We start from the raw sequence: 9,745 nt of genomic DNA on the forward strand, positions 1-9,745 counted from the left end.
CAGACAATTGGCCTGGAGGTCAATTCCTCCCAGTGATACCAACAACAATCAAGACTTAACTACAACAAGACTGTGCACACAGCCCACAAAGGGGTGCACCAAGAGTGTCCACCTCAGGTAACTGGGGAGGCTGAGCCACTGAGCCCTATAGGACACCTAGCACACAAAGCCACTCTATCAACTCAGGGAAGCAGCCAAAATGCGGAGACAAAGAAACAGGTCACAAATGAAAGAAATGGAGGAAAGCAAATGACTGGATATAGAGTTCAAAACCACAGTTATAAGGTTTTTCAAGAATTTTCTAGAAAAGGCCGATAAATTTAGTGAGACCCTCGAGGATTGAAAAAGGACCAACTAGAAATTAAGCATACACTGACTGAAATAAAAAATAATATACAGAGATCCAGCAGCAGACTAGAGGATCACAAGACTCAAGTCAAAGATTTGAAATACAAAGAAGCAAAAAGCACTCAACTGGTAAAGCAAAAAGAAAAAAGAATTCAAAAATATGAAGATAGTGTAAGGAGCCTCTGGGACAACTTCAAGCGTACCAACATCAGAATTATGGGGTGCCAGAAGAAGAGAGATCAAGATACTGAAAACCGCCGAAACCGGTTTGGCTCAGTGGATAGAGCGTCGGCCTGCGGACTCAAGGGTCCCAGGTTCGATTCAGGTCAAGGGCATGTACCTTGCCATGTGCAAGAGGCAGCTGATTGATGTTTCTCTCTCATCGATGTTTCTAACTCTCTATCCCTCTCTCTTCATCTCTGTAAAAAATCAATAAAATATATTAAAAAAAAAAAAGATACTGAAAACCTATTTGAAGAAATAATGACTGAAAACTTCCCCCACCTGGTGAAAGAAATAGACTTACAAGTCCAGGAAGTGCAGAGAACCCTGAACAAAAGGAATTCAAAGAGGACCACACCAAGACACATTATAATTAAAATGCCAAGAGCAAAAGACAAAGAGAGAATATTAAAAGCAGCAAGAGAAAAACAGTTACCTACAAGGGAGCACCCATACGATTGTCAGCTGACTTCTCAACAGAAACTATGCAGGCCAAATGGGAGTGACAAGAAATATTCAAAGTGATGAATAGCAAGAACCTACAACCAAGATTACTCTACCCAGCAAAGCTATCATTCAGAATTGAAGGTCAGATAAAGAGCTTCACAGATAAGAAAAAGCTAGAGGAGTTCATCACTGCCAAAGCAGTATTATATGAAATGCTGAAAGGTATTCTTTAAGAAGAGGAAGAAGAAGAAAAAGGTAAAGATAAAAATTATGAACAACAAATACATATCTATCAACAAGTTAATCTAAAAGTCAAGTGAATAAAAAATCTGATGAACAGAATAAACTTGTAAATATAATAGAATCAGAGGCATGGCAAGGGAGTGGACTGACAATTCTTGGGGGAAAGGGGTGTGGGGGGTGCGGGAAGAGATTGGACAAAAATCATACACCTATGGATGAAGACAGTGGGGGGGGGTAAGGGCAGAGGGTGGAGTGGGAACCTGATGGAGGGGAGCTATGGGGGTAAAAAGAGGAACAACTGTAATAATCTGAACAATAAAGATTTATTGAAATGGAAAAAAATATATAGTCGATAAAAATATTATCAAACTGAGGCCAAATTATAAATTTTTTAATTACATATGTGGCTTGTATTTTATTTCTATTGGACAATGCTGTTGTAGACTCTACAGATATGGAGAGCCATTATGATTAAATGTGCCATTCAGAAATTTGGTGTTTAGGAACCATCCTAATAAAAGAGAAACATACAAATTGACTGTACCTCCACTATGCCCACCAGCCAATCAGAGCGAGTATGCAAATTAACCCAACTAAGATGGCAGCGGCCACAGAGCTGGAGCGAGGAGGAGGCTTGGGTTGCCCCTGGCAATGGAGGAAGCCAAGTTTCTCGCCTGCCCTGGCTGGCCCTGGCCTCTGCTCAAGGCTACAAAGTTTCAATTATAGAAGATAAATCAATCCCAGATACCTGCTCCCAGCCGGCCCTGGCCTCCACTTGGGTCGCCAGGGGGTGTGGCCGGACTGCAAACCACCACAGGCCCCTCGCCCAGGCCACCCCACGCCCCAAGGGAACCCCCACCCTGATCCGGGACACCCTTCAGGGCAAACCAGCCGGCCCTTACCCATGCACCAGGCCTCTAGTCTATCTAATAAGAGTAATATGCAAATTGACTGTCACTCCTACATACAAGATGGCCGCCACAAGATGGCCAGCAGGGGAGGGCAGTTGGGAGGGACCAGGCCTGCAAGGGAGGGCAGTTGGGGGTGATCAAGCCTGCAGGGGAGAGCAGTTAGGGGTGACCAGGCCTGCAGGAGAGGGAAGTTGTGGGCAACCAGGCCTGCAGGGGAGGGCAGTTGGGGGGGACCAGGCCTGCAGGAGAGGGAAGTTGGGGGTGACCAGGCCTGCAGGAGAGGGAAGTTGGGGGTGACCAGGCCTGCAGGGGAGGGAAGTTGGGGGCAACCGGGCCTGCAGGGAAGGGCAGTTGGGGGGTGGGGGGAGACCCAGGCCTGCAGGGGAGAGCAGTTGGGGGGGACCAGGCCTGCAGGGGAGGGCAGTTTTGGGGGACCAGACCAGCAGGGGAGAGCAGTTAGGGGCAATGAGGCTGGCAGGGGAGGGCAGGTTGTGGGGACCGGGCCTGCAGGGGAGGGCAGTTAGGGGTGACCAGGCTGGCAGGGGAGGGCAGTTGGGGTGACTGGGTCGGCAGGGGAGGGCAGTTGGGGGGGACCAGGCTTGCAGGGGAGGACAGTTGGGGGGGGACCAGACTTGCAGAGGAGGGCAGTTAGGGGTGACCAGGCTGGCAGGGGAGGGCAGTTAGGGGCAATAGGGCTGGCAGGGGAGTGGTTAGGGGGTGATCAGGCTGGTAGGCAGAAGCGGTTAGGGGCTATCAGGAAGGCAGGCAGGTGAGCAATTGGGAGCCAGCAGTCCTGGATTGTGTGAGGGATGTCCCAGATTGGAGAGGGTGCAGGCTGGGCTGAGGGACACACACCCTACCCTCCCGCCATGCGCAAGTTTTGTGAACCGGGCCTCTAGTTTAAGATATTTATAAATATGAAGTTCACCCAGACCTGAATGGTAGGGGTAGGACTTGGACAGAGGATATTTCAGGCCTATTCAGTCACAGTAAATGTTCAAATGTAGCTAACTGGATGTGATAAGAAAAACTAATAGGACATAATCGCTGACAGAGCAGAGCACTCCCTCTAACATGTACCTCAAACAGCTGAGATTGATCAAGACCTGACATTAAACAGGAGTCCACATAGATGTGATGCCAAGCTGTGAGTGTAAGTGATATCTAGGAGACATGTATAGAGAAAAAGAAGGAAATGAGGACAGATAAGAACAGGGTAATCAGAAAATATCAGAGAACCAGCAGAATGCCAAGAAAACTTTTCAGGCAGAGTGATTCAGTGTAGCTTGAAGTTACAGCTTTTGAAAAAATATAATTTTCTTATCAGGCTACTGGTATCCTTCCTTTGACCAGCTCTTGAACATAAGAGGAAAATGAACTTAGAAGGGGAATGAATCATTCCAAAACCACCAAGCTGCTTAAAAAAAGGATGCAATAAAATGCATTACCCTGATAATGAAATTTGTGGGGTTTCAACCTAAGGACAATTTACTGAGGGGCATAGAAGAAGAGATTGCTGTGCTTAGAATAGTTAATGCTACTTTGGATTATTTGCTGGCCCTACAATTTTTATAACATTTTTTAATTATTAGCAATAAAAGCAAATTTAGGAGGTTCAGCAATTTAGCCTTTTATTTCCTTATCAGGTTATTATATTACCATTATACCAAATGAGAATTTTGCTTAGAATTTCAGAACTAAGAGACTTGAGATAAATGAATACTAATTCTAAAGATTAAAAAATGTAATTACTATAACAAAAGTAGGTCCATGTTGCTCATATATTAATTTCATCTCTGTTATTCAGGCTAACTCCCATCTAGTACAATATTAAAATAGTAATTTAGGGTATCTGGGAATAACCTAAATAATGCTTGATACAATTTTCTTCCTCAGAATATACAGGCTCCAATGTTTCCTAACTGTTAGAACAATATTTGTCCTACTCTCTCTCTCAAAAAGTATCACAAAAACAATGTACCAGGAAATATTCATATATGTAAGCTACTACTGGGTGAAGTCTTTTATAATGTAACATTTCCTATATATTGTGAAACTAAGCCTTCACAATACAAGTATGAATGAAATGAAGCAGGAAATCCTCTAGGTAGAATTTTACCAAAAACACAAGCTGTATCTCACAGAATGTTGAGCTGGGGGAAAAGTCAGAATTAAATATTACCTTTTTACAAGAAAAACTCAGGACCAATGAGGTTATATTAGTTTGTATATAGTTTCTTTAAATGTCTCAATGATTAAGAAAACATATATTTTTTTCACCTAGAACTATTGGGGAAATAATAGGAAGTATAGTTGACCTCTTTTCCCTTACATTGTCAAATAAAAAAATGACTACAACCAACACAATAGCCCTCTAGTGTGAATCAATCAAAATTATACCTATTAGCCCTAGCCGGTTTGGCTCAGTGGATTGTGTCAGCCTGCAGCCTAAAGGGTCCAAGGTTCGATTCCAGTCAAGGGCACATGCCCATGTTGCGGGCTCAATCCCCAGTAGGGGGCGTGCAGGAGGCAGGCAGTCAATGCTTCTCTCTCCCTTTTTCTGAAACAAAAATATATTGCCCTGACCGGTTTGGCTCAGTGGATAGAGCATCGGCCTGTGGACTGAAGGGTCCCAGGTTCGATTCCGGGTAAGGGCATGTACCTTGGTTGCGGGCACATCCTCAGTAGGGAGTGTTCAGGAGGCAGCTGATCAATGTTTCTCTCTCATCGATATTTCTAACTCTCTATCCCTCTCCCTTCCATTCTGTAAAAAATCAATAAAATATATTTTAAAAAAAGAAAAATATATTTTAAAATTATACCTATTATTTTGTCAGATCAGCAAAAAATGTATTTTGGTGTGCCACAGAACTTTAGTAATTAGTTTGTATGTGACAAGAGATGAAAAAGGTTGAAGATCACTGATCTAAGTCATTGAAATTTTGAGACTGTCTTAATGCACATACAGTATTTTTCGTGACCTATACTCATATAAAATTTACATAAAGTGAATAAATACATATATATTTATATACAGGCTACATCATACACCAGAGCCTTACTAGAATGGGAAAGCTCTATTAATACAAAAGAGATTAGCATGCCTTATGTCCATCAATTTTAATTGAATGGGTCTCTGTATACTAGTTAATAAGCTTTATTTTCCTCTTCAGTTTGCCTGTCTGTGTCCTCACAAAAAAAAAATGTACCCAAGATTTTTGGTACTAAAAACCTTGAAAGTCACTTCTCCCTTGATGTCAGCTAATTAATATTCATTATCACAGAACCTAATTATAAACTAATGTTTTGGTACCCGAAGAGGCCCTTAATGGCCAAAATAATCTAAGATGTTTGAATTACCATACTTGTAAGTTTTTTTTAAGGATTAAAACTTCCTAATCACCAAATAAAGGGAATCTAACACAAAAGTATTAAGAATATATCCCACAAATAGATTTCCATGGATTCTCATCGAGTCCCAGAACATCAAATCTATAGGAGGTAGATTTGAGAGATCCCACTAAAAATAAGGAATGTAATCTCATTACTGGGTAAAATAGCATACATCAAGGTAGCTATATTAAATGGAAATAGAAAAAACAAAATAATGCTTAATGGTTTCTTCTTTTTTAATGTGCAGAAATTGTATGTTAAAACAAAACCTATAGTACCATTCCTAAAAAGGCCTTTTAGAATAATCTGCTTTGCACAGTCAGGGGTGTCTGCATTAAATGTCTAAACAAAATTTGCATCATTAGTCACAAAATGTCTTCTATATACTCATAGCATGTCAGGTGCTATACTCTTTTCAAGTAAAACTTATATACAAACTTTCCCTAGACAATTTATTTTAAATGAGGCATGAAAAGAAAGTAATAAGAGATTAAGGTAGTTTCTTCTAATAAATCCAAGATAATGTACACCATATTGTTGTATTTTACTACCCAGTTCTGTTTAAAAACTAGCACCTTTTTGTTATTTACACAATTTGGGTAGAAAAGATAAAACTGAGGCTCATATTTTGCACTCACAAGGCTACATGGAATAGGAGCCGTTTTTCATGGGAGGGATGAGTGGGAAGCAAAAGCCAAGACCTCTGGCTTGTGAGAGGGGAAAAAAATTTAGGTGACGGAGGGCTGTAAAACAATTTCAGGGTCAAGCGTGTGTGTCCCCCCCCCCCCCCCGGTCCCCCAGGCTCAAATCGAATAACCTACCAGGAGTTAGTTGGGCCCTTTCTTTCTGGCATTGGAGGGGATAGCCGGCTTGCCGGTCTGCTCCTAAGGAAGCTAACTAATATAAAGCCTGTTAGTCCACATGTTCTTCTCACACACAGAGCTTCAATCACCTCAGCAGACAGGCCCAGTTATAACCCAAGTGAAAAAAAGGAATTTTTACCATTTGCAACAACATGGATGGAACGAGAAAACATTATGCTAAGCGAAATAAGCCAGTCAGAAAAAGATAAATATCACATCATCTCACTCATTTGTGGAATATAATGAACAACATAAACTGATGAACAAAAATAGAACCAGAGTCATAGAAGTATCGAACAGACTGTCCAATACTTCCCTATGAGGGAAGGCAGGGGGTGAGGAGGTAAAAGATCAACCAAAGGACTTGTATATGAGAATAACCAGTGGACAAAGACAGGGGGCTAGGGGGTGAGGGTATGTGCTGAGGGGGGGGGGGGGGGGGCGGCTGGGGAGTGGTCAATGGGGGAAAAGGGAGACTTATGTAATAGTTTAAACAAAGAATTTAAATAAAAAAAAAAAAACAACCTTAAGGTGAAAAGCAAAATTCTCAGCAATAAAGAAACGCTTAAGACTTCAAGTTAAAAAAGCAAAATAAAAACCTATGCACAGATGCCCTGGCGAGTATGGCTCCATTGGTTGAGCCTTGTTCCATGCACTAAAAGGTTGCTGGCTGGATTCCGGGTCAGGGCACACTCCTAGGTTGAGGGCTCAATCCCAGTAGGAGGCTTGTAGGAGGGAGCCAATTCATGTTTCTCTCTCTCCCACTCCCTCCCTCCCTCTCTAAAACCAATACAAACTTTTTTAATTAAGAAAAAGAATGCCTATGTACAGAATCTCATGAAACTTTAGAAAAACAACAAAAAGTTAATGTGTAAGAAAAAAAAAAAAAGATTACCTACACATAAATAAATTGCATTCAAATCAGATGGTTACAAGCAACACTGGACACTACAAAACAATGAAGTAACAACTCCAAAGTTCTAATGGAAAATGACATTGTAGCTTGAATCCTATGTCCAAAGTGTCAAGCGAGGGAGCGAGGGCGAAACTATTTTCCCATATGCAAGATTGTTACCATTCACATACCCTTTCTGAAAATATTACCAGAAAATATACTGCAGCAGGAATAAAAGAAAACCACCCTAGCCGGTTTGGCTCAATGGATAGAGCGTTGGCCTATAGACTGAAGGGTCCCAGGTTCAATTCCGGTCAAGGGTACATGCCCACGTTGTGGGCTCGATCCCCAGTGTGGGGCATGCAGGAGGCAGTCGACCAGTTATTCTCCCTCATCATTGATGTTCCTATCTCTCTCTCTCCTTTCCTCCCTGAAATCAATAAAAATATTAAATAAAAAAGAATAAAAGAAAATCTAAGAGGAAGCTATGAAACCTAAGAAATGGTAGCATCCAGCAATGGTATGGGGGGGAAAAGAATCATAGAATGATAAGAATACTCAGAGCATTAAATATGATTAAATAACCAGAAAAGCTCAGTAAAAAGAAATCAGAAACTCAAGAAAAAAATCAGTTATGGTTCATATTTTAGCAATGGCATGAATCTAAGCAAATGAACATCAAAAAAATTTCATTTTACGTCTACCTTAGAATTTTGCCTTCCAAAGGACACAGAATTTTGTCAAAATAGGATTATCTATGGATCTAAGAACATCACCCATTTTAAATGTTACATTTTGGCTAACTTCAGTCTAGAGACAAACTATGTCAAAGTGTCATAAACCTGACAGCAGAAAAGTAGATGGAATTACCAGGAACTGGGAAATAAAAGACCAGAAAGTATTGAGTATGCTACTTCCTCATCTTATGGTGAGGAGCAAGATACTAAACTATGTAAGTAAAGGCTTAAGTGAAGTTTGAGTAATAAAGTTAACCAATTGAATTTAAAAGTTCAACAAAAGAACAGAATTAGTTTACGCTAAATTCCTCACAAGGGGTAAATACTGCTTAAATTTAGTAATTAAGAGATGTAAGCCCTGGCCGGTTTTGCTCAGTGGATAGAGCATCGGCCTTCAGACTGAAGGCTCAGGTCCCTGGTTCAATTACCATCAAAGGCACATGCCTGGGGTTGTGGGATTGATCCCCAGTAGGGGGCTTGCAGGAGGCACCCAATCAATGATTTTTCTCTCATCATTGTTTCTATCTCTTCCTCTCCCTTCCTCTCTGGAATCAATAAAAAAAATTTTTTTTAAAAAAAGTTTTTACCACAAAATAAACATTTTTTTAAATAAAAATAAAAGAGATGTAAGAATTGAGTCATTATCCTGCCCGGTAGGGTGATTCAGTTGGTTGGAGCATCAACCTATACACCAAAAATGTTGTGGGTTCAATTCCTACACTGGCACATACCTAGATTGTGGGTTTGATCCCCAGTCGGGGGCATAAGAGTCAGACAATTAATGTTTCTTTCTCAGATCAATGTTTCCCCCTTCCCTCCCTTACTCTCTCTCTAAAATCAATGAACATGTCCTTGAAGTGAGGATTAAGAGAAAAAAAAAGTCATCACCCCTGTGAACTGACTAGGGTGCAAGCAGAGACTTTCGTATCCTGTGTTGTTTGAATGCTATTTTGTATCTTGTACTGTATCAATTTCCAGATATAGGTCTTTTAAATTTCCTTTAAAGTATTAAGTTAAATTATCAACTAAGTGTATATAAGAATACCATTTTCCATCAGTACTCAAACTAATATATACAGGGTGTCCCCCCAAAAATGTATACACACTTTAACAGCTGATAGCTCAAACTTAAAAATGAAATGTATTTTAATAATGAAGTCTTTATAATTATTCAACATGTGTATACGTTTTTGAGGGGACACCCTATATAATCAGACACCCTTTTCAAGATATTTAACTTCAGCCTAACCGGTTTGGCTCAGTGGATAGAGCGTCGGCCTGCGGACTCAAGGGTCCCAGGTTTGATTCCGGTCAGGGGCATGTACCTTGGTTACAGGCACATCCCCAGTGGGGTGTGTGCAGGAGGCAGCTGATTGATGTTTCTCTCTCATCAATGTTTCTCTCTATCCCTCTCCCTTCCTCTCTGTAAAAATTAATAATATATATATATATTTTTAAAAAGATATTTAACTTCAACCACCTACCAGCTGAAAGGTACATGTAAGCCTAGTCATATGGATGCAACCATTGCTCTAGCTACTTTATAGTATGTATGATTCTCAGGAGTAGCTATTGTCAAGACCTTATAGTTATCTCATCTTCATTACTTAATCCTCTCCAAAGTGCTCTGCAAAAAGAACCTTATACAAACTTTATGAACATAAAACCAACTAGATTCTTCATCAG

Source organism: Eptesicus fuscus, chromosome 10 (genome assembly GCF_027574615.1).
Source record: "Eptesicus fuscus isolate TK198812 chromosome 10, DD_ASM_mEF_20220401, whole genome shotgun sequence".
Taxonomy (NCBI): domain Eukaryota; kingdom Metazoa; phylum Chordata; class Mammalia; order Chiroptera; family Vespertilionidae; genus Eptesicus; species Eptesicus fuscus.